The sequence below is a fragment of the Salmo trutta genome, chromosome 26 (genome assembly GCF_901001165.1).
Source record: "Salmo trutta chromosome 26, fSalTru1.1, whole genome shotgun sequence".
In the NCBI taxonomy this organism is placed as follows: Eukaryota; Metazoa; Chordata; class Actinopteri; order Salmoniformes; family Salmonidae; genus Salmo; species Salmo trutta.
This window is the reverse complement of record NC_042982.1, coordinates 14,493,120-14,517,027: the sequence shown is the minus strand read 5'-3', so window position 1 is coordinate 14,517,027 and position 23,908 is coordinate 14,493,120. Positions and strand designations below refer to the sequence as shown.

The 23,908-nt window shown below is 41.9% G+C and overlaps 1 protein-coding gene across 1 annotated transcript in view; it reads right to left on the bottom strand.

Annotated features, from left to right (window-relative positions):
- Positions 1-23,908, bottom strand: part of LOC115163215 (delta and Notch-like epidermal growth factor-related receptor) — a 70,618-nt gene that overhangs the window by 42,101 nt on the left and 4,609 nt on the right. The window lies entirely within an intron of this gene.

The following is a 23,908-nucleotide window of genomic DNA, read 5'->3' as shown; positions in this document are numbered from 1 at the left end:
GTTTTGTCTCACCAGGGGTGATGGTCAGATTCACGTTTATCGTCGAAGGAATGAGCGTTACACCGAGGCCTGAACTCTGGAGCGGGATCGTTATTGAGGTGGAGGGTCCGTTATGGTCTGAGGCGGTGTGTCACAGCATCATTGGACTGAGCTTGTTGTCATTGCAGGCAATCTCAACACTGTGTGTTACAGGGAAGACATCCTCCTCCCTCATGTAGTACCCTTCCTGCAGGCTCATCCTGACATGAACCTCCAGCATGACAATGCCACCAGCCATACTGCTAGTTCTGTGCGTGATTTCCTGCAAGACAGGAATGTCAGTGTTCTGCCATGGCCAGCGGATCTCAATCCCATTGAGCACGTCTGGGATCTGTTGGATCGGAGGGTGAGGGCTATGGCCATTCCCCCCCAGAAATGTTGGGGAACTTGTAGGTGCCTTGGTGGAAGAGTGGGGTAACATCTCACAGCAATAACTGGCAAATCTGGTGCAGTCCATGAGGAGGAGATGCACTGCAGTATTTAATGCAGCTGGTGGCCACACCCGATACTTTTGATTTTGACCCCCCCCCCCTTTGTTCAGGGACACATTATTCCATTTATGTTAGTCACATGTCTGTGGAACTTGTTCAGTTTATGTCTCAGTTGTTGAATCTTGTTGGGTTCATACAAATATTTACACATGGTAAGTTTGCTGAAAATAAACGCAGATGGCAGTGAGAGGAAGTTTCTTTTTTTGCTGAGTTTAGATTTTTCTATTGTGTTATTGACTGTACTTTTGTTTATGTGTAACTCTGTGTTGTTGTTTTTGTCGCACTGCTTTGCTTTATCTTGGCCAGGTCGCAGTTGTAAATGAGAACTTGTTCTCAACTGGCCTACCTGGTTAAATAAAGGTGAAATAAAACAAATGTAAAAGGCGATGTTGACTCCAGTCCAGGACTCGTTGATAATATTCATTATGCACCTAATGGAAAACCGACTGAAACAATAAGAGACTATCTGAAGTTGTCAAAAAATAAACACTTCTTGTTTAGTGTGAGGAACAATTCTTACAGGAGTCAATAATCTTGCTTCCCACCACAGAATCCCAGAAGCACCATATATCTGCCACCCCAGGCAGCCACACCGTTCAAACGTGTGTGTGACTCAGTTCCCATTAGCAAAAGAAACAGAACAAAAGTCTGAGAGTGTGTGAACAGCATGCTGATGATACTCATGTAGAATCCCCAAGTTTGTGTGTGTGTGTGTGTGTGTGTGTGTGTGTGTGTGTGTGTGTGTGTGTGTGTGTGTGTGTGTGTGTGTGTGTGTGTGTGTGTGTGTGTGTGTGTGTGTGTGTGTGTGTGACTATGTGTGAGAGCGTCATTAACAGCCCTGCTTTCCCTAGGACTGACTCACATCTTATTAGCACTAAACTCTCTCAAGCGTTTTCTCATGAGTCTCTATCAGAACCACTTAGAGCACTACACTGGAGGAGCACAGTGGCCCAACAGCCCACTCCACAACCCCTCAGAGAGACTGCTGACTTGGTCACACAGCTGTAGCACGGCCCACAGACCCAGCCACCGCAACCAAGACACAGTAGGAAAACTGCCTCTCTGACGGCTAGCACCACACTCACTCTGAATTAGAGGTCGACCGATTAATCGGCATAGCCAATTAATTAGGGCCGATTTCAAGTTTTCATAATCGGTAATCGGCCTTTTTGGACGCCGATTATGTCCGATTACATTGCAATCCACGAGGAGACCACGTGGCAGGCTGAACACCCGTTACGCGAGTGCAGCATCAAAAGGACCTTGTGGCTGCAAGGAGCCAAGACAAGTTGCTAGCTAGCATTAAACTTATCTTAGAAGAAAACTATCAATCTTCACATAATCACCAGTTAACTACACATGGTTGATGATATTACTAGGGTAACTAACTTGTTCTGCGTTGCTTATAATCAATGCGGTGCCTGTTAATTTATCATCGAATCACAGTCTACTTCAACTTTGCCAAGAGGTGATGATTTAACAAAAACACATTCGTTGCAATAATGTACCTAACCATAAACATCAATGCCTTTCTTAAAATCAATACACAAGTATATTTTTTTAAACCTGCATATGTAGTTAAAATAAATTCATGTTAGCAGGCAATATTAACTAGAAAATTGTGTCACTTCTCTTGTGTTCAATGTATGCAGAGTCAGGGTATATGCAGCAGTTTGGGCCACCTGGCTCATTGAGAACTGTTGAAAAGGCAATGTATTCCTAACAAAGACCGTAATTAATTTGCCAGAATTTAAAAAAATAATGATGACATAACATTGAAGGTTGTGCAATGTAACAGCAATATTTAAACTTAGGGTTGTTACCCGTTCGATAAAATACGGAATGGTTCCGAATTTCACTGAAATAATAAACGTTCTATTTTGGAAATGATTCCGGATTTGACCATATTAATGACCAAAGGCTCGTATTTCTGTGTGTTTATTATATTATAATTAAGTATATGATTTGATATTTGTTAGAGCAGTCTGACTGAGCGGTGGTAGGCAGCAGCAGGCACGTAAGCATTCATTCAAACAGCACTTTACTGCGTTTGCCAGTAGCTCTTAGCAATGCTTGATGCACAGCGCTGTTTATGACTTCAAGCCTATCAACTCCCGAGATTAGGCTGGCAATACTAAAATGCCTATAAGAACATCCAATAGTCAAAGGTATATGAAATACAAATGGTATAGAGAGAAATAGTCCTATAATTCCTATAATAACTACAACCTAAAACTTCTTACCTGGGAATATTGAAGACTCGTGTTAAAAGGAACCACCAGCTTTCATATGTTCTCATGTTCTGAGCAAGGAACTTAAACGTTAGCTTTCTTACATGGCACATATTGCACTTTTACTTTCTCCTTCAACACTGTGTTTTTGCATTATTTAAACCAAATTGAACATGTTTCATTATTTATTTGAGACTAAATTGATTTTATTTATGTATTATATTAAGTTAAAATAAAAGTGTTCATTGTTCATTCAGTATTGTTGTAATTGTCATTATTACAAATATATATATATATATCTCAATCTTCACATAAGATTTTATATATATATAAAAATCGTCCGATTATTCGTTATCGTTTTTTTTTGGTCCTCCAATAATCGGTATCGGTATTGGGGTTGAAAAATCATAATCGGTCGACCTCTACTCTGGATACAGTATATACTGTAGGCTAACATCGCTAAAGGTACCGCACACACGTAACACATTACCAACATAGCATGTGAAACCTGTCACAAACTCTGTCGCCTACGTAACTGACATCATATAGCAAACACCCAACATAATAGAATCAGTTCCTCTAGGTGTATGAATGGTAAAGCTGTTGGTGCAATTGGCTCGCCTACTTCTCTTGATAGGCAACTACTGCCTATAAGCACAGGGACAGGGCTAACAGTGTGATTTAGCACATCTATTAGCTCACAGAGGCACAGAACAATAACAACCAACATACGCAACAAGCACTGTAACTATATTCCCACATGGGCCATGAACAAAAAAGATCTACAGATATTTTAGAGCAAAAAGGTATCGCTTCACAAGTTAAAATGATCAACTTGCTAATTTTCCTGAAGCGAATAAGGATCAATAATATTGAAAGAAGATAGTATTCTTGTGTACTTGAGAGACAGAAAGACAGAGAGACAGAGAGAGAGACAGACAGAGAGATACAAAGAAAGAGAGAGACAGAGAGAGAGATAGACAGAGAGAGACAGAGAAAGAAAGAGAGAGACAGAGAGAGACAGAGAAACACAGAGAGAGACCGAGAGAGACAGACAGAGAGATATAAAGAAAGAAAGAGAGAGACAGAGAAAGAAAGAGAGAGACAGAGAGAGAGAGATTTGAGGTGGGGGGGGAAGTGGGATGAGCTGCTGGCCATTCTTCAGCCCCTCACACACACATACACACCATTTTTTATGGAATTGCTTCGGAGTAGATGAGACAGAGCTGTCTCCGAGCAGAACTACCACGGCAAACAAAATGAACAAGCTCAATATCAACTCTCACCGCAGGCTGAGGATTCATTCATTCAGTAAAGCATAGTGAATTTTAAATGGCATAGAGATAAATGAAAGTGAAAGTGTGTCGGGTATAACGATAATAAAGTTTTAGTGTACAATATATGGAGTCAGGATTGGTAAAACTCTCAGGTAGTCCTGGTGCTACACCTGGCCAAATCTGTTCAGGTCTGAGACTAGCACAACGGGGCAGTGGTGGAGAAATTACCCAATTGTCATACTTGAGTAAAATGACTAAAGTAAAAGTAAAAGTCACCCAGAAAAATACTGCTCGAGTAAAAGTCTAAAAGTATTTGATTTTAAATATACTTAAGTATCAAAAGTAAATCTAATTGCAAAAATATACTTAAATATCAAAAGTAAAAGTAAAAGTAGAAATCATTTCAAATTACTTATAATATGAAAATCAGGTGGCACAATTTTCAAGTTTTTTTTCATTTACGGATAGCTAGGGGCACACTACAACACGCAGACAACACTTACAAACAAAGCATTTGTGTTTAGTGACTCCTCCAAATCAGAGGCAGTAGGGATGACCAAGGATATTCTCTTGATAAGTGAGTGAATTGGACCACTTTCCTGTCCTGCTAAGCATTGAAAATGTAACAAGTACTTTTGGGTGTCAGGGAAAATGTATGGAGTAAAAAGTACATTATTTTCATTAGGAATGTAGTGAAGTAAAAGTAAAAGTAGTCAAAAATATGAATAGTAAAGTAAAGTACAGATACCTAAAAAAAAACATTTAAGTTGTACTTTAAAGTATTTTTACTTAAGTACTTTACACCACTGCCACGGGGCCACCTCATTGGACAGAGGCGTAACAGTGGGACTGGCCAGTGGGATGGCCAGTGGGATCAGCAGGCCTGTAATGGTTGATAATTGGGCCTGGCCAATTCATCCAGTTTATCAGCCAGTCAATATTTATGGCTGAGTCATCTGTACCGTGGGTGAGGCTGCGGGGACGGCCGGCGGGGGCGGTTTAATGGCAAACTGGTTCAACCGCACACGGACCACACTAAGGAAGATGGAAGATGTTTAGGAAGATGTAAGGCAAGCCTATGTCTTAGTGACAAATACAACATGCTTGCAAGCACGCAAACACAACTCAATATCCCAACCATGGGCCGGTAAAGTTGAGGCAATACTGGAACAAATTCCAAGAGTCCTTTGGGTGTTTTTCTCATACAAAGAACATTCTGTCTTGAACATGGTTATTACCTGACAATCTGTGAAGCCAATATGGTCTCTCATGTCTCAAATGATTTTGTAACCATTTTATAACGACATATCCACGTTGCCATAGCTACAGCAGCTAGGTAGCCTGAAAGCAATATGCCTTGGTGAAAAAACCCATTGTGTCTGTGTGCATGTGTGTACAGTACATGAGAGACAAAGAGAGACAGACAATAAAGTAGTAAGAGTACATACACATATCTGAGGGTCATATTTCATTTTTTGTCATTTGGCAGACACTCTTATCCAGAGCAACTTACTGGTCATACTGGTCCCCCGTGGGAATCAAACCCACAACTCTGGCATTGCAAGCACCATGCTCTACCAACTGAGCTACACGACAAAGAACGACAACCCTTGATAGACAGACAGCTCCATCACGTCATACTGGAATTACTCCCAGATAAATTGTCTGATCTCTGAGGCACCGCTGCTTGATTTTCCTGAATGGCTCCCGGTACTGCTGACAACCTTCCTGTTGAGGAGGCGCCCAGGACATTAGCATCTATTAGCATAACTCAGCAGCACCCAGAAAGACATGAAACTGTCACATAAAAGTTTCATCAGACAGCGCCTCAGGGACACAGACACATTTTCCACGCCAAAGAAGATGTTATTGTTTGTGTGCACCTGCAGAGGCACTGATAGCGAGAGTTAGTTGGCTGTCTCTATGATAGTCCAATCAGCCGTAAAGCGGTCGGTCAGAAAAACGCAATTATAATGTCCCCAAACAGCTGTTGAGAATGAGAGCTTTTCTCCCCCAGATAGATCTCCTGGTTCCGCTTTGAAACATGCTCAATCACTGCTTCTGAATGCTGGTATCTTACTCCTTGGGAGAATATAACTTGTCAAAACTCTTACTTATACAATAGTTTGAAGTAAATGCCAAGTAATGTCAGTAATTTCCCTATCTTGCTTCCTCCTGCTGCCATACTTCATATTTACTGTAAGTCGCTCTCAGGGTTGGGTAGGTTACTTTCTAAATGTAATCTATTACAGTTACTAGTTACCTGTCCAAAATTGTAATCGGTAACTTAACTTTTGGATTACCCAAAGTCAGTAACGTAATCTGATTACATTCCGTTACTTTTAGATTACTTTCCCCTTAAGAGGCATTATAAGAAGACAAAATTGTATGTTACCAATTGAACAACATCTATTGCAGGATAAATCAATGTTCAAGTTTATATAGCTGGCCATATATGGATGTTAAATTTTACTTTATGGGTTGGTTATGTAGGCTTCTTCTAACCCATTGCTTTCTACTACATATAATAATACAATTAAATTATATCTTTACATTAAAAACCAACGTCTATCAGAATTCCAGTCATTCCAATAAATGTTATACCCCTTGATCTTCAAGAATAGGACTTGGAAATATGGACGTATAGATTAGCCAAATTGTTTTACTGGAGCATAACCCCAAAACTATAAGGACTTATTAGCCAGCCCTACTCTGTTGTTTATGATTTTGTTGTCATGGAGGACTGATCGCCTCCCAAGTGGCGCAGCGGTCTAAGGCACTGCATCTCAGTGCTAGAGGTGTCACTACAGACACTGGTTCGACTCCAGGCTGTATCACAACCGGCCATGATTGGGAGTCCCATAGGGCGGCACACAATTGGCCCAGCGTCATCCGGGGTAGGCTTTCATTGTAAATAACAATTTGTTCTTTACTGACTTGTCTAGTTAAATAAAATAAAAAATAAATTCTGCATTCATGGAATGGCATGCTTTGAGCACTACTGAAAAGTGCTATTTACAAAAAATGTAATGCCATGTGCTGTATTTGCTATAGGCCTATTGTTTACCTTTTTGTTGGTGACACTTTGATATCTTGATCATATGCAGCTGTTTAAACGGCAAATCCACAGATGAAACAATGACTAAACGGCCGCCCCACCTCTGTTTTGGTAAAAAACTGATGGATGGGTCTGGAGAAATGTAACCACACTCAGATTAATAGACAGAGCTATGGATGCGAGACTGACCATCCATGATATCAAAATTATAGTTTTAACCATGTAATGTGGCTATAAGGTGTTTGTTTTTCATTTATAATGTTTACAAACATTGGAGATAAACAAGCTTATATTTTGGGTTCTCAATGGGCGTGACGGTTGAACTAAGCTCATGAGGCATTTATAAATTATCATATAATATATATATATATATCCACAGATTGCTCATTTAAGTCTATCAACAGTGTGCGAGTTTGAGCATGTGTCCATTAGGCCTATGGATTATTTAAAAAATGTATGAGCATGAATTAAATTGAGCACTAAAAGCCTCAATTGTATTCCATAGGTAGGGATCCGCACTATGCAGCTGTCGCAAGAGCACATTTTTCACTGGCTGTCCATTGGTTTCAAAAACAATGATTGATAGGCAGCTTAAACTTCTTGAATTCAACCATTATTGTGTTCAAATACACATTTAGATTTGTGAACAGCCATCCACATCAACCACAATTAGCAAATAGCTAAATGAGAGAGCAGCAGTGTAATTCACATCTATGCGCTATGTTGATATCAATAATAAGTGAAATCCATATCGCCGTAGATACTGCTGTCATCCTTACCTCCAAGCGTTTATTCAAATTGGATCATCTTTGGATGCCGACAGCAGTCGCACCATTGGAAGACATAGCTTGGACTGTAGCCTACAAAAAAGCCTATTCCTGCTCTTTTCCTGCGATCCATCAAACACATTTGGTGTGTCCTCATAGTGGTCTCTGATTTATGGTCAGACTCGCTGACGTTGAACAAACTTAAATTTGCTCCTTTTTTGAATGCTGATTTGAATGTCATTCAGAAAACAGAGAATTGTCAAATATTGTTTTTAGCAAACATCCTTTCTGAATTTAAAAGTAATCCTCGAAGTAATCATCTAGTTTTTCAAAAGTATCTGTAATCTGATTACAATATTGTTGATGGTAACGTAACGGATTACAGTTACAGTTTTTATGTAATCCTTTACATGTAACATTACTCCCCAACACTGTTTGCGCTGCTAAATGACGAAAATGAGAAATGTAAATGTGGGTAGGCTGAATAGTGACATGGGGTGGTGTAACATTGTGTTACAGCTAGTGTTACATTGTTCTATTTGTTTCTTGAGAAAAAGACAAGGCATTACATTTACATGTTAGTCATTTAGCAGACGCTCTTATCCAGAGTGACTTACAGTGAGTGCATTCATCTTAAGATAGCTAGGTGGGACTTACAGTGAGTGCATTCATCTTAAGATAGCTAGGTGGGACTTACAGTGAGTGCATTCATCTTAAGATAGCTAGGTGGGACTTACAGTGAGTGCATTCATCTTAAGATAGCTAGGTGGGACTTACAGTGAGTGCATTCATCTTAAGATAGCTAGGTGGGACTTACAGTTAGTGCATTCATCTTAAGATAGCTAGGTGGGACTTACAGTTACTGCATTCATCTTAAGATAGCTAGGTGGGACTTACAGTTACTGCATTCATCTTAAGATAGCAAGGTGGGACTTACAGTTAGTGCATTCATCTTAAGATAGCTAGGTGGGACTTACAGTTACTGCATTCATCTTAAGATAGCTAGGTGGGACTTACAGTTAGTGCATTCATCTTAAGATAGCTAGGTGGGACTTACAGTTACTGCATTCATCTTAAGATAGCTAGGTGGGACTTACAGTTAGTGCATTCATCTTAAGATAGCTAGGTGGGACAACCACATATCACAGGCACTGAAAGTACATTTTTCTTCAATAACAATTTAATACATTTTAGAATAAGGCTGTAATGTAACAAAATGTGGAAAAAGTCAAGGGGTCTGAATACTTTCCCGATGCGCTGTATATTTGGCTTTATCTAATGTGAATATGCATGTACACATCCATGAACGTATGCAGACACGCAGACATGTCTTTCTAATGAGAGTTATTTTAAAAGGTTTTCTCGTCATTATGAACTGAGTGGTATATGTATGATATATGTTATATGTTTGTCATACCCGTATATGACAAAAAATGTATTTACCAATGTAATTAGTGCAGTGAAAATAAATGTTTTGTCATAAGGTCAGATATACCACAGCTGTCAGCCAATCAGCATTCAGGGCTCGAACCACCCAGTTTATAATATGTATCTTACATATACCACCCAATTTGTCAATGGGTGTGGCAGGGTAGCCTAGTGGTTAGAGCATTGGACTAGTAACCGAAAGGTTGTAAGATTGAATCCCCGAGCTGACAAGGTATAAATCTGTTGTTCTGCCCCTGAACAAGGCAGTTAACCCCTGTTCCTAGGCCAACATTGAAAATAAGAATTTGTTCTTATCTGACTTGCCTAGTTCTAAAAGAGAAACAAGTCTTTTTGGCAAAGATTCCTGTCGACTTCCTTTAGTCTGCAATCAAAGCATGATCATTTCAGACTCCATCAGTCTGTCTTTGTCCGGGTGACAGAGACTGTCACCTGTCAGATATTATGAGAACTTGGGTGAGATCAAGTAGAAAATAACATTCCAAAATAGAATCTCAAATCTTAAGGAGAACCCACCCAGAGAGATGACAACGACCAACTACCACACTGTAAGGCTGCTGCATCAGACCCAATCTGGGTGGGGGGATATTGAATATTTATAGGGCCAGGAGTTTGTCCCGGCCACATGACCCGATTAGAAAAAACTTGTAGATCAGCTTTAATATTCCAGATAGATTGTAGGTTCCATCAATGTAATTTCTGCACATGAAAGCGTGGGCCCACCCTCACACACTCACTTCCCCCAGAGACTCCAGGACGCGCTTAAAAATCTGATCCATGGAAATCACACAAACACCTTCAAACACAGGGGGAAACTCACACCTGTCTTGTTGTATCAATACCAGCCCTTGTGTCCTGTCTCCCTTCTTCCCTCCTCTTTTCCCCTCACTTTATCTCTTCCCCTCTTTCCTCATTTGTCGTGCTCTAGAGTTTCATCATCACAACCCGAAAGACATAATGAGCATGATAAATCAACCCCCGTTAAAAATAACACACATATGCTGTAAAACATTCTTATGTAAGGATCCCTTACTCCTCCAATAGATCACCACAAATTAGGCCACAATCCCTCCAAATCAACCCACATGTAGATTACCAGACAACAGAGAGGATAAAGAGGTATAACTATGGGGAAGGAGAGAGAAAGGGAGCAAGGTCGTGCAAGAAAGAAAGAGAGAAAGAGAGACAGGAGAGGATGAAAGAGGAGAAAGAGAGACAGGAGAGGATGAAAGAGGAAAAAGAGAGACGGGAGAGGAGAAAGAGGAGAAAGAGAGACGGGAGAGAAGAAAGAGGAGAAAGAGAGACGGGAGAGGAGAAAGAGGAGAAAGAGAGACGGGAGAGGAGAAAGAGGAGAAAGAGAGACGGGAGAGGAGAAAGAGGAGAAAGAGAGACGGGAGAGAAGAAAGAGGAGAAAGAGAGACGGGAAAGGAGAAAGAGGAGAAAGAGAGACGGGAAAGGAGAAAGAGGAGAAAGAGAGACGGGAGAGGAGAAAGAGGAGAAAGAGAGACGGGAGAGGAGAAAGAGGAGAAAGAGAGACAGGAGAGGATGAAAGAGGAGAAAGAGAGACAGGAGAGGATGAAAGAGGAGAAAGAGAGACAGGAAAGGAGAAAGAGGAGAAAGAGAGACGGGAGAGAAGAAAGAGGAGAAAGAGAGACGGGAAAGGAGAAAGAGGAGAAAGAGAGACGGGAGAGGAGAAAGAGGAGAAAGAGAGACGGGAGAGGAGAAAGAGGAGAAAGAGAGACGGGAGAGGAGAAAGAGGAGAAAGAGAGACAGGAGAGGATGAAAGAGGAGAAAGAGAGACAGGAAAGGAGAAAGAGGAGAAAGAGAGACGGGAGAGAAGAAAGAGGAGAAAGAGAGACGGGAAAGGAGAAAGAGGAGAAAGAGAGACGGGAGAGAAGAAAAGAGGAGAAAGAGAGACGGGAAAGGAGAAAGAGGAGAAAGAGAGACAGGAAAGGAGAAAGAGGAGAAAGAGAGACGGGAGAGAAGAAAGAGGAGAAAGAGAGACGGGAAAGGAGAAAGAGGAGAAAGAGAGACGGGAGAGGAGAAAGAGGAGAAAGAGAGACAGGAGAGGATGAAAGAGGAGAAAGAGAGACAGGAGAGGATGAAAGAGGAGAAAGAGAGACAGGAAAGGAGAAAGAGGAGAAAGAGAGACGGGAGAGAAGAAAGAGGAGAAAGAGAGACGGGTAAGGAGAAAAGGAGAGACGGAGAGGGAAAGAGAGACAGAGAGCAGGAGATGAAAAGGAGAAAGAGAGACAGGAAAGTAGAAAGAGGAGAAAGAGAGACGGGAGAGGAGAAAGAGAAAAGAGACGAGGAGAAAAGAGAAAGAGAGACGGAGAGGAGAAAGGGAGAAAGAGAGACGGGAGAGAAGAAAGAGGAGAAGAGAGACGGGAAAGGAGAAAGAGGAGAAAGAGAGACGGAAAGAGAAAGAGGAGAAAGAGAGACGGGAGAGGAGAAGAGGAGAAAGAGAGACGGGAGAGGAGAAAGAGGAGAAAGAGACAGGAGAGGATGAAAGAGGAGAAGAGAGACAGGAGAGGATAAAGAGGAGAAAGAGAAGGAAAGGAGAAAGAGGAGAAAGAGACGGGAGAAAGAAAGGAGAAAGAGAGCGGGAAAGGAGAAAGAGGAGAAAGAGAGACGGAGAGGAGAAAGAGGAGAAAGAGACGGGAGAAAGAGGAAAGAGAGACGAGAGGATAAAGAGGAGAGAGAGACAGGAGAGGATGAAAGAGAGAAAGAGACAGGAAAGGAGAAAGAGGAAGAGAGACGGGAGAGAAGAAAAGAAAGAGAACGGAAGGAGAAAGAGGAGAAAGAGAGACGGAGAGAAGAAAGAGGAGAAAGAGAGACGGGAAAGGAGAAAGAGGAGAAAGAGAGACAGGAAAGAGAAAGAGAAAAGATAGACGGGAGAGAAGAAAGAGGAAAAGAGAGACAGGAGATGATGAAGAGGAGAAAGAGAGACAGAAAGGAAAAGAGGATAAGAGAGACGGAGAGGAGAAAGAGGAGAAAGAGAGACGAAAGGAAGAGAGAGAAAGAGAGACGGGGGAGAAGGAGAGAGAAATAGAGAGAAAGAGAGACGGAGAGAAGTAGAGAGAAAGAGAGACGGGGGAGAAAGAGAGAAAGAGACGGAAGGATAAAGGAGAAAGAGAGACGGAGAGAAGTAGAGAGAAAGAGAGACGGGAAAGGAGAGAAAGAAAAGGAGAAAGAGGCGACGGGAGAGAAGAATAGGAAGAAAGAGAGACGGGAAAGGAGAAAGAGGAGAAAGCAGAGACAGGAAAGGAGAAAGCGGGTGAGAAAGAGAGATGAAGAGAGACGGGAGAGAAGAAAGAGGAGAAAGAGAGACAGGAGAGGATGAAAGAGGAGAAAGAGAGACAGGAAAGGAGAAAGAGGAGAAAGAGAGACGGGAGAGAAGAAAGAGGAGAAAGAGAGACGGGAGAGGATGAAAGAGGAGAAAGAGAGACAGGAAAGGAGAAAGAGGAGAAAGAGAGACGGGAGAGGAGAAAGAGAGACGGGAGAGGATGAAAGAGGAGAAAGAGAGATTGGACAGGATGAAAGAGGTAGACAGCAAGTGAGAGTACAGAGAGAGAGAACGAGAGAGAGTAGAGAGAGTGTTTACTGTTAATTTGTATTATTTATTTCACTTTTGTTTATTATCTATTTCACTTGCTTTAGCAATGTTAATATATATTTCCCATGCCAATAAAGCCTTTGAATTGATTTGCGAGAGAGAGAGATAACAGTGTAAGAGAGAGACAAAGGGAAAGCGAGGGGGTGAAGGAGAGAACAGAGGAAGAGAGCTATGAGAGGAGGAGTTTAGGGGTGGGCTGTCAGCACTGGTCTATTTATACCAGGCGGAGGAGGCTGATGTGTATCTCAGGGGATTGCATAGTGCCGTGACGTCACAGGTAATTACCTGGCTGTTTTAGGGTTAGAATTAGGGTTAGGAGCTGGGTTAGTTTTAGGGTTAGTGTTAGGAGCTAGGGTTAGGTTTAGAGTTAGGGTAAAGGTTAGGTTTAGGTTTTTGGGTTAAGGTTAGGGTTAAGGTTAGGATGAGGGTAAGAGTATGAGTTAGGGTTAGGGGTTAGGGAAAATAGGACTTTGAATGGGACTGAATTGTGTCGCCACATGGTTAGCTGTACAAGACTGTGTGTTTGTGTGTGTGTGTGTGTTCATGCTAAGTCTGTGTGTGTGTGTGTGTGTGTGTGTGTGTGTGTGTGTGTGTGTGTGTGTGTGTGTGTGTGTGTGTGTGTGTGTGTGTGTGTGTGTGTGTGTGTGTGTGTGTGTGTGTGTGTGTGTGTGTGTGTATGTGTGCATTTGAACAGAAGGACTTCAAAGTGCTGAATGGGAACAGTATCCTGTTCATTACAGTTCATCAGTATGTAGCATCCACACACAGTCAACACACAGTCATGCCCAGTCACTCCCTCCCAGAGCTCCTCTGCTACATGGAGGAGAGCCAACCACAGCTGGCCTGAGTGAAGATCTATTTCATGCACCATGGTGATTGATATATGAGGTGCCTGTTCACTCTGACCTATATACCTACGCCTCCCTGCTGCCTGACAGCCAGTAAAAAGACCCCTAAAGAGCCCTGTTAAGCCTCAGCTTGATGTCATGGAAACATAGAACCGGAACATTCTGTTCCCTGTGTCAAACCAAATTTGTGCTGCAAATGATGATTGTTTCTCTTTTCTTTGCAGCCCTTACAGTAAGAAGAAAGCAGCGGTTAGATATTGAGGGAGCTAGGACAATGGGAAAGGATGAAAGCTCAGTCAATAGAGATAGTAGTGGGGCCTATTTCCTGTCCAATGGCCATTCGCATGCCTTCACCAAGTTTTCAAATCAAATCAAATTGTATTTGTCACATGAGCCAAATACAACAGGTATAGACCTTACTGTGAAATGCTTACTTACAAGCACTTAACCAACAATGCAGTTCAAGAAATAAAGTTAATAAAATATTGACTAAATAAACTAAAGTTAAAAAAATCTAAGTAATCAAAAAGTAACACAACTTATGTACATAACAATAACGAGGCTCTATACAGGGGGTACCGGTACTGTGTCAATGTGCGGGGGTACAGGATAGTCAAGGTAATTTGTACAGTGACTATGCATAGATAATAAACAGCGAGCAGCAGTGTAAAACAAAAAGGGGTGTAGAAGCTGTTAAGGAGACTTTTGGTCCTAGACTTGGCGCTCCAGTACAGCTTGCCGTGCGGTAGCAGAGAGAACAGTCTATGACTTGGGTGACTGAAGTTTTGACAATTTTTTGGGCCTTCCTCTGACACCGCCTAGTATATATAGTTGAGTCGGAAGTTTACATACACTTAGGTTGGAGTCATTAAATCTCGTTTTTCAACCACTCCACAAATTTCTTGTTAACAGTTAACAGTTATAGTTTTGGCAAGTAGGTTAGGACATCTACTTTGTGCATGACACAAGTAATTTTTCCAACAATTGTTTACAGACAAATTATGTCACTTATAATTCACTGTTTCACAATTCCAGTGGATAATAAGTTTACATACACTAAATTGACTGTGCCTTTAAACAGCTTGGAAAATTCCAGAAAATTATGTCATGCTTTAGAAGCTTCTGATAGGCTAATTGACATCCTTTGAGTCAGTTGGAGGTGTACCTGTGGATGTATTTCAAGGCCTACCTTCAAACTCAGTGCCTCTTTGCTTGACATCATTGGAAAATCAAAAGAAATCAGCCAAGACCTCAGAAAAAATGTGTAGACCTCCACAAGTCTGGTTCATCCTTGGGAGCAATTTCCAAATGCCTGAAGGTACCACGTTCATCTGTACAAACAATAGTACGCAAGTATAAATACCATGGGACTACGCAGCTGTCATACCGCTCAGGAAGGAGACGCGTTCTGTCTCCTAGAGATGAATGTACTTTGGTGCAAAAAGTGCAAATCAATCCCAGAACAAAAGCAAAGGACCTTGTGTAGAAGCTGGAGGAAACAGGTACAAAAATATCTATATCCACAGTAAAACGAGTCCTATATCGACATAACCTGAAAGGCTGCTCAGCAAGGAAGAAGCCACTGCTCCAAAACCGCCATAAAAAAGCCAGACTACGGTTCACAACTGCACATGGGGACAATGATCATACTTTTTGGAGAAAAGTCCTCTGGTCTGATGAAACAAAAATATAACCCTTTGGCCATAATGAACATCAATATGTTTGGAGGAAAAAGGGGGAGGCTTGCAAGCCGAAGAACACAATCCCAAACGTGAAGCACGGGGGTGGCAGCATCATGTTGTTGGGGTGCTTTGCCGCAGGAGGGACTGGTGCACTTCACCAAATAGATGGCATCATGAATAAGGAAAATTATGTGGATATATTGAAGCAACATCTCAAGACATCAGTCAGGAAGTTAAAGCTTGGTCGTAAATGGGTATTCCAAATGGACAATGACCCCAAGTATACTTCCAAAGTTGTGGAAAAATGGCTTAAGGACAACAAAGTCAAGGTATTGGAGTGGCCATCACAAAGCCCTGACCTCAATCCCATAGAAAATTTGTGGGCAGAACTGAAAAAGCACGTGGGAGCAAGGAGGCCTACAAACCTGACTTACATTAGCGCTGTCAGGAGGAATGGGCAAAAATTCACCCAACTTATTGTGGGAAGCTTGTGGAAGGCTACCCGACACATTTGACCCAAGTTAAACAATTTAAAGGCAATGCTACCAAATACCTATTGGGTGTATGTAAACTTCTGACACACTGGGAATGTGATGAAAGAAATAAAATCTGAAATAAATCATTCTCTCTACTATTATTCTGACATTTCACATTCTTAAAAAAAAGTGATGATCCTAACTGACCTAAGACAGGGAATTTTTACTAGGATTAAATGTCAGGAATTGTGAAAAACTGAGTTTAAATGTATTTGGCTAAGGTGTATGTAAACTTCCGACTTCAACTGTATGTCCTGGATGTCAGGAAGCTTGGCCCCAGTGATGTGCTGGGCCGTACACACTACCCTCTGTAGTGCCTTACGGTCAAATGCAAAGCAGTTTCCATATCAGGAGGTGATGCAACCGGTCAGGATGCTCTCGATGGTGCAGCTGTAGAACTGTTTGAGGATCTGGGGACCAAAGCCAAATATTTTCAGTCTCCTAAGGGAGAAAAGGTGTTGTGTCATATACCACTGTTTTGATGGTTTTAGACATTGTAAGCTTCAAATGACATCCAATAGCTTTGCAGCTGTTTTTGTTAACAATAAACATCAACTACAAGTCATGACCATGTTGCCAGGCAACCATAAAAGGAAAGAGTAGGTTCTAGAAATGATGGTGACTATGAAGATACCCCTTCTGGCTGGAAGTGACTGGTGATGTAAGATGTAAACAAAAACAACTAGACACGCTGTATTTAGATTCATTCGGGGAGTTTGATGAGTTCCTTAATAATAGGAAAGTATCAATGATTGCTTTGTCCATCCTGTGGAGATATGCAGGAAGGAAGGAAGCTCCACATATCTAAAACTTAAGGTCTGGAGTTTTTACTTGTTCATGTCACCTGGTGATGAACGTTGTGATAGCCCTGTACTGTACAGTGGCTTGCGAAAGTTTTCACCCTCCTTGGCATTTTTCCTATTTTGTTGCCTTACAATCTGGAATTAAAATAGGTTCTTTGGGGGTTTGTATCATTTGATTTACACAACATGCCTACCACTTTGAAGATGCAAAATATTTTTTACTGTGAAACAAACAAGAAATAAGACAAAAAAAAGATAACTATTCACCCCCCCCCCCCCGCCCCCCCAAAAGTCAATACTTTGTAGATCCACCTTTTGCAGCAATTACAGCTGCAAGTCTCTTGGGGTATGTCTCTATAAGCTTGGCACATCTAGCCACTGGGAGTTTTGCCCATTCTTCAAGGCAAAACTGCTCCAGCTCCTTCAAGTTGGATGGTTTCCACTGGTGTACAGCAATCTTTAAGTCATACCACAGATTCTCAATTGGATTGAGGTCTGGGCTTTGACTAGGCCATTCCAAGACATTTAAATGTTTCCCCTTAAACCACAAGCAGTATGCTTAGGGTCATTTTCCTGCTGGAAGGTGAACCTCCGTCCCAGTCTCAAATCTCTGGAAGACTGAAACAGGTTTCCCTCAAGAATTTCCCTGTATTTAGCGCCATCCATCATTCCTTCAATTCTGACTAGTTTCCCAGTCCCTACCGATGAAAAACATCCCCACAGCATGATGCTGCCACCACCATGCTTCACTGTGGGGATGGTGTTCTCGGGGTGGTAAGAGGTGTTGGGTTTGCGCCAGACATAGCGTTTTCCTTGATGGCCAAAAACCTCAATTTTAGTCTCATCTGACCAGAGTACCTTTTTTCATATGTTTGGGGAGTCTCGCACACGCCTTTTGGCCAACACCAAACGTGTTTGCTTATTCTTTTCTTTAGCAATGGCTTTTTTTCTGGCCACTCTTCTGTAAAGCCCAGCTCTGTGGAGTGTACGGCTTAATGTGGTTCTATGGAAAGATACTCCAATCTCCGCTGTGGAGATTTGCAGCTCCTTCAGGGTTTTCTTTGGTCTCTTTGTTGCCTCTCTGATTATTGCCCTCCTTGCCTTTGTTGTGTTGCCATATTCTTTCCATTTTTTAATAATGGATTTATTGGTGCTCCGTGGGATGTTCAATGTTTCGGATATTTTTTATAACCCAACCCTGATCTGTACTTCTCCACAACTTTATCCCTGACCTGTTTGGAGAGCTCTTTGGTCTTCATGGTGCCGCTTGCTTGGTGGTGCCCCTTGCTTAGTGGTGTTGCAGACTCTGGGGCATTTCAGAACAGGTGTATATATACTGAGATCATGTGACAGATTATTAGACACTTAGACTGCACACGTGGACTTTTTTAACTAATAATGTGACTTCTGAAGGTAATTGGTTGCACCAGATCTTATTTAGGGGCTTCATAGCAAATGGGGTGAATACATATGCATGCACCACTTTTCAGGTTTGAATTTTTTTGAAATAAGTTATTTTTTTCATTTCACTTCACCAATTTGGACTATTTTGTGTATGTCCATTACATCAAATCCAAATCCAAATCCATTTAAATTACAGGTTGTTGTCACATGCGTCGAAAGGGACAGACCAAGGCGCAGCGTGTTGAGTGCTCATCTTCTTTTATTTTTTAAAGAGAACACTTACACAAAATAAACAAACGACAAACGACAGTTGCGTAAGGTACTACGACTATACGAAAAACAACCACCCACAAAACCCAAAGGAAAACAGGCTGCCTAAGTATGGCTTCCAATCAGAGACAACGAAAGACACCTGCCTCTGATTGGAAACCATACTCGGCCAAACCTGGAAAATGAAACATAGAAAATGAAAACTAGAACACATACCCCTGGAAACAAACAAAACCCCAAAACACACAAAACAACCCCCCTGCCACGCCCTGACCATTCTACTATGGCAAATGACCCTTTTCACTGGTCAGGACGTGACAGTTGTAATGCAACAAAATAGAAAAACACCAAGGGGATGAATACTTTTGCAAGGCACTGTATGTAAAGCAATATATTCAGTATGTATATACGGTTTATATATGTTTATACATTTTATATATGTCATTGATATAAAGTGATGGCTTCCTCTACAGCAGGGGACGCTGGACTCAGACAGAGATCCCCTACCCTCCTCAGGCATCCTCAGCCCCCCTCCCCAGTCAGCACAGAGACCCAGCTGCTAATGCTATCTAATCACTCTGGTTAGCGCCCTGGGCTAACAACACACCCACTGGGAGGGGAACACAGACACTTCTCTTCCTATTCCTGTCAGTCTTAGGGGCTCTGCCTGTCTGTATTCTTGTCTGTCTTAGGGGCTCTGTCTGTCTGTCTGTCTCTCTACTTCTCTCTCTCTCTGTCTGTCTGCCTGCCTGTATTTTATTTTTTAAATGTTAAAACCAAATAAACTGTATGATTCAATGCCAACTACCTCTCCCAGTCCTGGTAAAAAGCTAAAACCAGGTGGGAGATCACATTGATCTGCAGGCGGCTCTGATTATATTATCTGATTATCTTAGCTTGGTTTCCAACATCCTCAAGCCATTTCTATGCTTAATTTACTTTACAGAGGAGAGTGGAAGGGGAGTTTGTGGCCTGTGCAAGGTTGCTGAGTTAGAGACGGGATACATCTCAAATGGCACACTAGTCCCTATATAGTGCACTACTTTTGACCAAGGACCATAGGGCGCTGGCCAAAAGTAGTGCACACTATAAAGTGAGTAGACTGCCATTTGGGACATAACTGAGTGTACAAAACATTGCACCGTCCCCCCATGTTGACTCCAATGCTTCCCACAGTTGTGTGAAATTGGCTGGATGTCCTTTGGGTGGTGGACCATTCTTGATACACATAGGAAACTGTTGAGCATGAAAAACCCAGCAGCATTTCAGTTCTCTGGCACCTAGTACCATACCCTGTTCAAAGGCACTTAAATATTTTGTCTTGCCCATTCACCCTCTGAATGGCACACATACACAATCCATGTCTCAATTGTCTCAGGCTTAAAAATGATTCTTTAACCTGTCTCCTCCCCTTCATCTACACTGACTGAAGTGGATTTAGCAAGTGACATCAATAAGGGATCATAGCTTTCACCTAGATTCACCTGGTCAGTCTATGTCATGAAAAGAGCAGAGTGTATATACACACAGAGTGTACCAGAGTGTATATACACACAACCTAAGTAGATGTTTCACTTTGGAAGTGATCTATCCACATATCTTTAGTTGGGTTACAAGCAATTTAACACATTTCCTGTAAATCAAGATATTAAGTTTGTTCCATAACATGAAGTAATGACTGCACTATCTTTACATAAGACTTTCATATTAACTGATTACAAAATTGTAACTAAATGGTAACTATCCCATCAATGGAAGCCTTCCCAGGTTCTTTAGTAACAGTACTTACACAGATATCATGTAAGATTCAGTGCTGGCATGGAACATATAATTATACAAAATAAAAAATACAATGACATTCACTGTCACTGGTGGCCAAAAAGAAGAAACAATAGGCCACTCCTCCAACTATTCTGAGAGAGATTACGTTCATCTGTCAAATTCGTTATTTGATTCTAGACAAATTTAATCAAAAATATGTTAAACAAACCAAAGTGTAATTTTGGATCATACCAATCAGAAAAATAACTTCAAATGAACAACAATGCCATTCCACTTGTTATAGGGTATCTGTCTGCCCGCTTGCCCTTGTGGTCCTGTATGGTTCAGTTGGCATTAACAACAATGCCGTTCCACTTGTTATAGGGTATCTGTCTGCCCGCTTGCCCTTGTGGTCCTGTATGGTTCACTTGGCATGGCATTAGCAACGTCAGGATTGTGGGTTCAATTCCCCGGGCCACCCATATGTAAAATTTACGCACACACGACTGTAAATCACTTTGGATTAAAGCGTCTGCTAAATGGCATATATATATAGTGTGCGTCTGCGTGCCTGCCTCTCTGTCTGTCTGTCTCCTCAGGGGGCCTTTGTCATCGTCTGCCATCGACAGTGCAGATGGAGTCATGCTATCTGAGGTAAAACAACAGGCCTCCTTTAGATTAAGCCCCCGTTTAGTGTCTCAGGGACCCAGCAAGCTGTTCAGGACTACTCCAATACACAGAACATACTGCGTATCATCCCACACCGCCTCATTAAATGCTGTTATGCTGATAAACTGTGTCTGTGGCTTAGCTCAGTATGTGTGTCTGGATGCCCGTCTATGTGTCTGTGTGTGTAAACTATAACTCAGTGGAGACGTCAGGCGGATTTGGCTGCACTGTTGCTAAGAGACACCCTCCCCTGGAAGAACGAAGGGCAAAAGTACAGATGAAGACACACACTCGCTGGTGGTATCAGTCTTTCCACATCTCCATCCTTATCCTCCAAACATACATATATACACACACACACACAGACACACACAGACACACACACACACACACACACACACAGAAGTAACCACAATATGACTGTTGATTATTAGAAGGCATGTATACTAATGACCATGGTGGATGGAGGGGGGATACTTGCTGAGTAAGAGCAGTACGCGTTTTACCCCCAGCCTTGTGACGCAAAGCCTAGGGCCGTAGAGGATATAAATAGGACTTAGGACAGACAAACAGCAGAAACATAAACACACTGGCAAAAGAGCCTTTGTCAGTGTAGGATAGATGACAACAGACAAAAGAGTAATATTATTTTCAGTCCTCCTCCATCCTGCACCCGAACTGACAACAGCACCAATAGAAGATGAGATCAGAAAGGATAGGGTGGTGTCTGAGTTCCAGATCAGCTGGAGCATTTAGCCAACTCCCCTAACATTTGTTATTGAATAATAGAGTCTGGCAACCAGGTTACATTGGGATGGGTTATGAGGTTGCCAGGTTGGATTCGGCTTATTGTAGCTCAACACCACAGAGCTTATTAAGGTTGGCAATGAAGGCCATGTTGGCCATGTTCACCCCATCCATATGCATAGACCTCTCTCAGCCACAAGATCAAAGATCAAGATCAAAAGGGAAGGTGATGTGTGATGTGGAAATGAGCAAGGCATTTGGCCGAGTGAGTGCTCTCCTCTTCAGAGAAATATGGGAAACATCACATCAAGAGGACATCACCCTGAATATGAGATTATTGATGATTGGTGATGGCTAAAAAATGTCATTCATTGTATTCGGTGACAGATACTGCATTGATGATATTGTATATTTTCGGGTTCTTCGAAACCAGCATTATTAACATAACAATTCTTCTGTTCTGCCCATACGCTAGGCTACCAGGATGTATATAGAAAATGACTCACTAAAATATGAGCTTCTATATGCCAAACTAAACAAACCCAGTTGAGTGAAAAAAAGAGGGGATACAATACTTCAGAGTGAGATACAACTCAGATAAAGAAGGCAAGTGGGAGAAATGAAAGGAAGAAAACTTAAAGAAAGAGACAACGAGAGTAGAATACCCAAGGGGTGCTGTAGTCTAGAATATTCCATGTTGCTGTTCTATTTCTTGTAAGACAAATGGGTGAGTGACAGGGTGAGATGGTCTGCAGTGCTGCAGGGCTGCAGAATGAGATGTTTCAGTCCAGAACTGTCAGTCTGCTTTGCAGACAGTAGGACTTATGCTCCCTGCTGCTAATGTTAAGGGGGATACTAGGACTATATACATCAACCTTACCTAATACACTGGACCCACTGCAATTTGCACACCACCCAAAGAGTTCCACGGACAACACAATAGCAATTTCGCTGCACTCTGCCCTATCCTAGACAAGAGGAATACCACCATTAAGCTCAGGGCCCTGGGTCTGAACCCCTCCCTCAACAACGAGATCCTGGACTTCCTGATGGTCAGACCCCAAGTGGTGAGGGGCCCCCCACAGATGCATGCTCAGCCCCCTAAAGTGTCCGCATGCTTCCCAAACAAAACAGTTTGGAAGAGTTTGTGCATATATTATGACGACATTGTGTGACGTTTTTGTTTGTTTTGGACTTCGGTAAGGGTTTCGGGCATACACATTTTTTTCTACAGGCAAGCCGAAGTCAGTAGGTGAAGTCAGTAGCCGAAGTCTACGCCCTTTCATCAGTGATTGGTCAACAGTAGAGACTATTCAATAAAGTCTTTGTTGTGATTCAATGAGAGATGATGCACATTTTTTCATTGAGAAATACTGCACCAAACACCTTAGTTAGATATAAAATTGTGCGACTAAGATCTCCTTGGCAAAAACGTCAAAATTAATGACAGATTTCTTGAATTATCTTAGATTCATTCTGACTATTTTGAGGAAGTGTATGTTGGCTATGGCGTCTCAGAATGGACAAAGAGTACTATTGCCGCTTTTTCTGCTTTTCCAAGCGGTCTTTTAAGGGAGTATGCAAGCACACTTGTTCGGTTTGCTTAACCGACTTCGGCTAGGTGCCAGCCGAACTGACACCTTTAGAGACTGTTTGCATTCTCCACACATCCAACCTTTACACACAAGCACACAAACACAACCACAAATAAACACACACAAAAACAAACACACGCACACACACACAGACCAGACAACATCAAATAAACACACACACACACACACACACACACACATGAACTCACACAGACACACACACACACAGACCAGACAACCACAAATAAACACACACAAATGCACTCACACAGAAACACACACACACATACAAACCACAGTTGACCAGCAGGGGGAGAGAGTGAGCATGACCATCTCCTGTTCAACCTGCTGATTCTCTCTCAGACTGGAAGCAGTCTTATCTGCCTTATCAGCAATGGAATAAACAATATTAATTCTAATCCAAACATTATGATCTGATGATAAAGACCACCGTAAACTCCCTGTGCCACAGTCTCTCTATGGTATTGTAATGATCATGTAAATACTGTAATGAGTACTCCCTCTGCAGTGTTCGGATAAAAAGCTGTGTGGGTATTACCATATTCCTTGTGGCCTCTATCTTTCTGCTCCCCTAACAAGCAGGGGATATGAAAGCAGCTCAGACTGAGACTAAAGGGCTGTATGGCGTTGCGCCTTGAGCTAGCCTT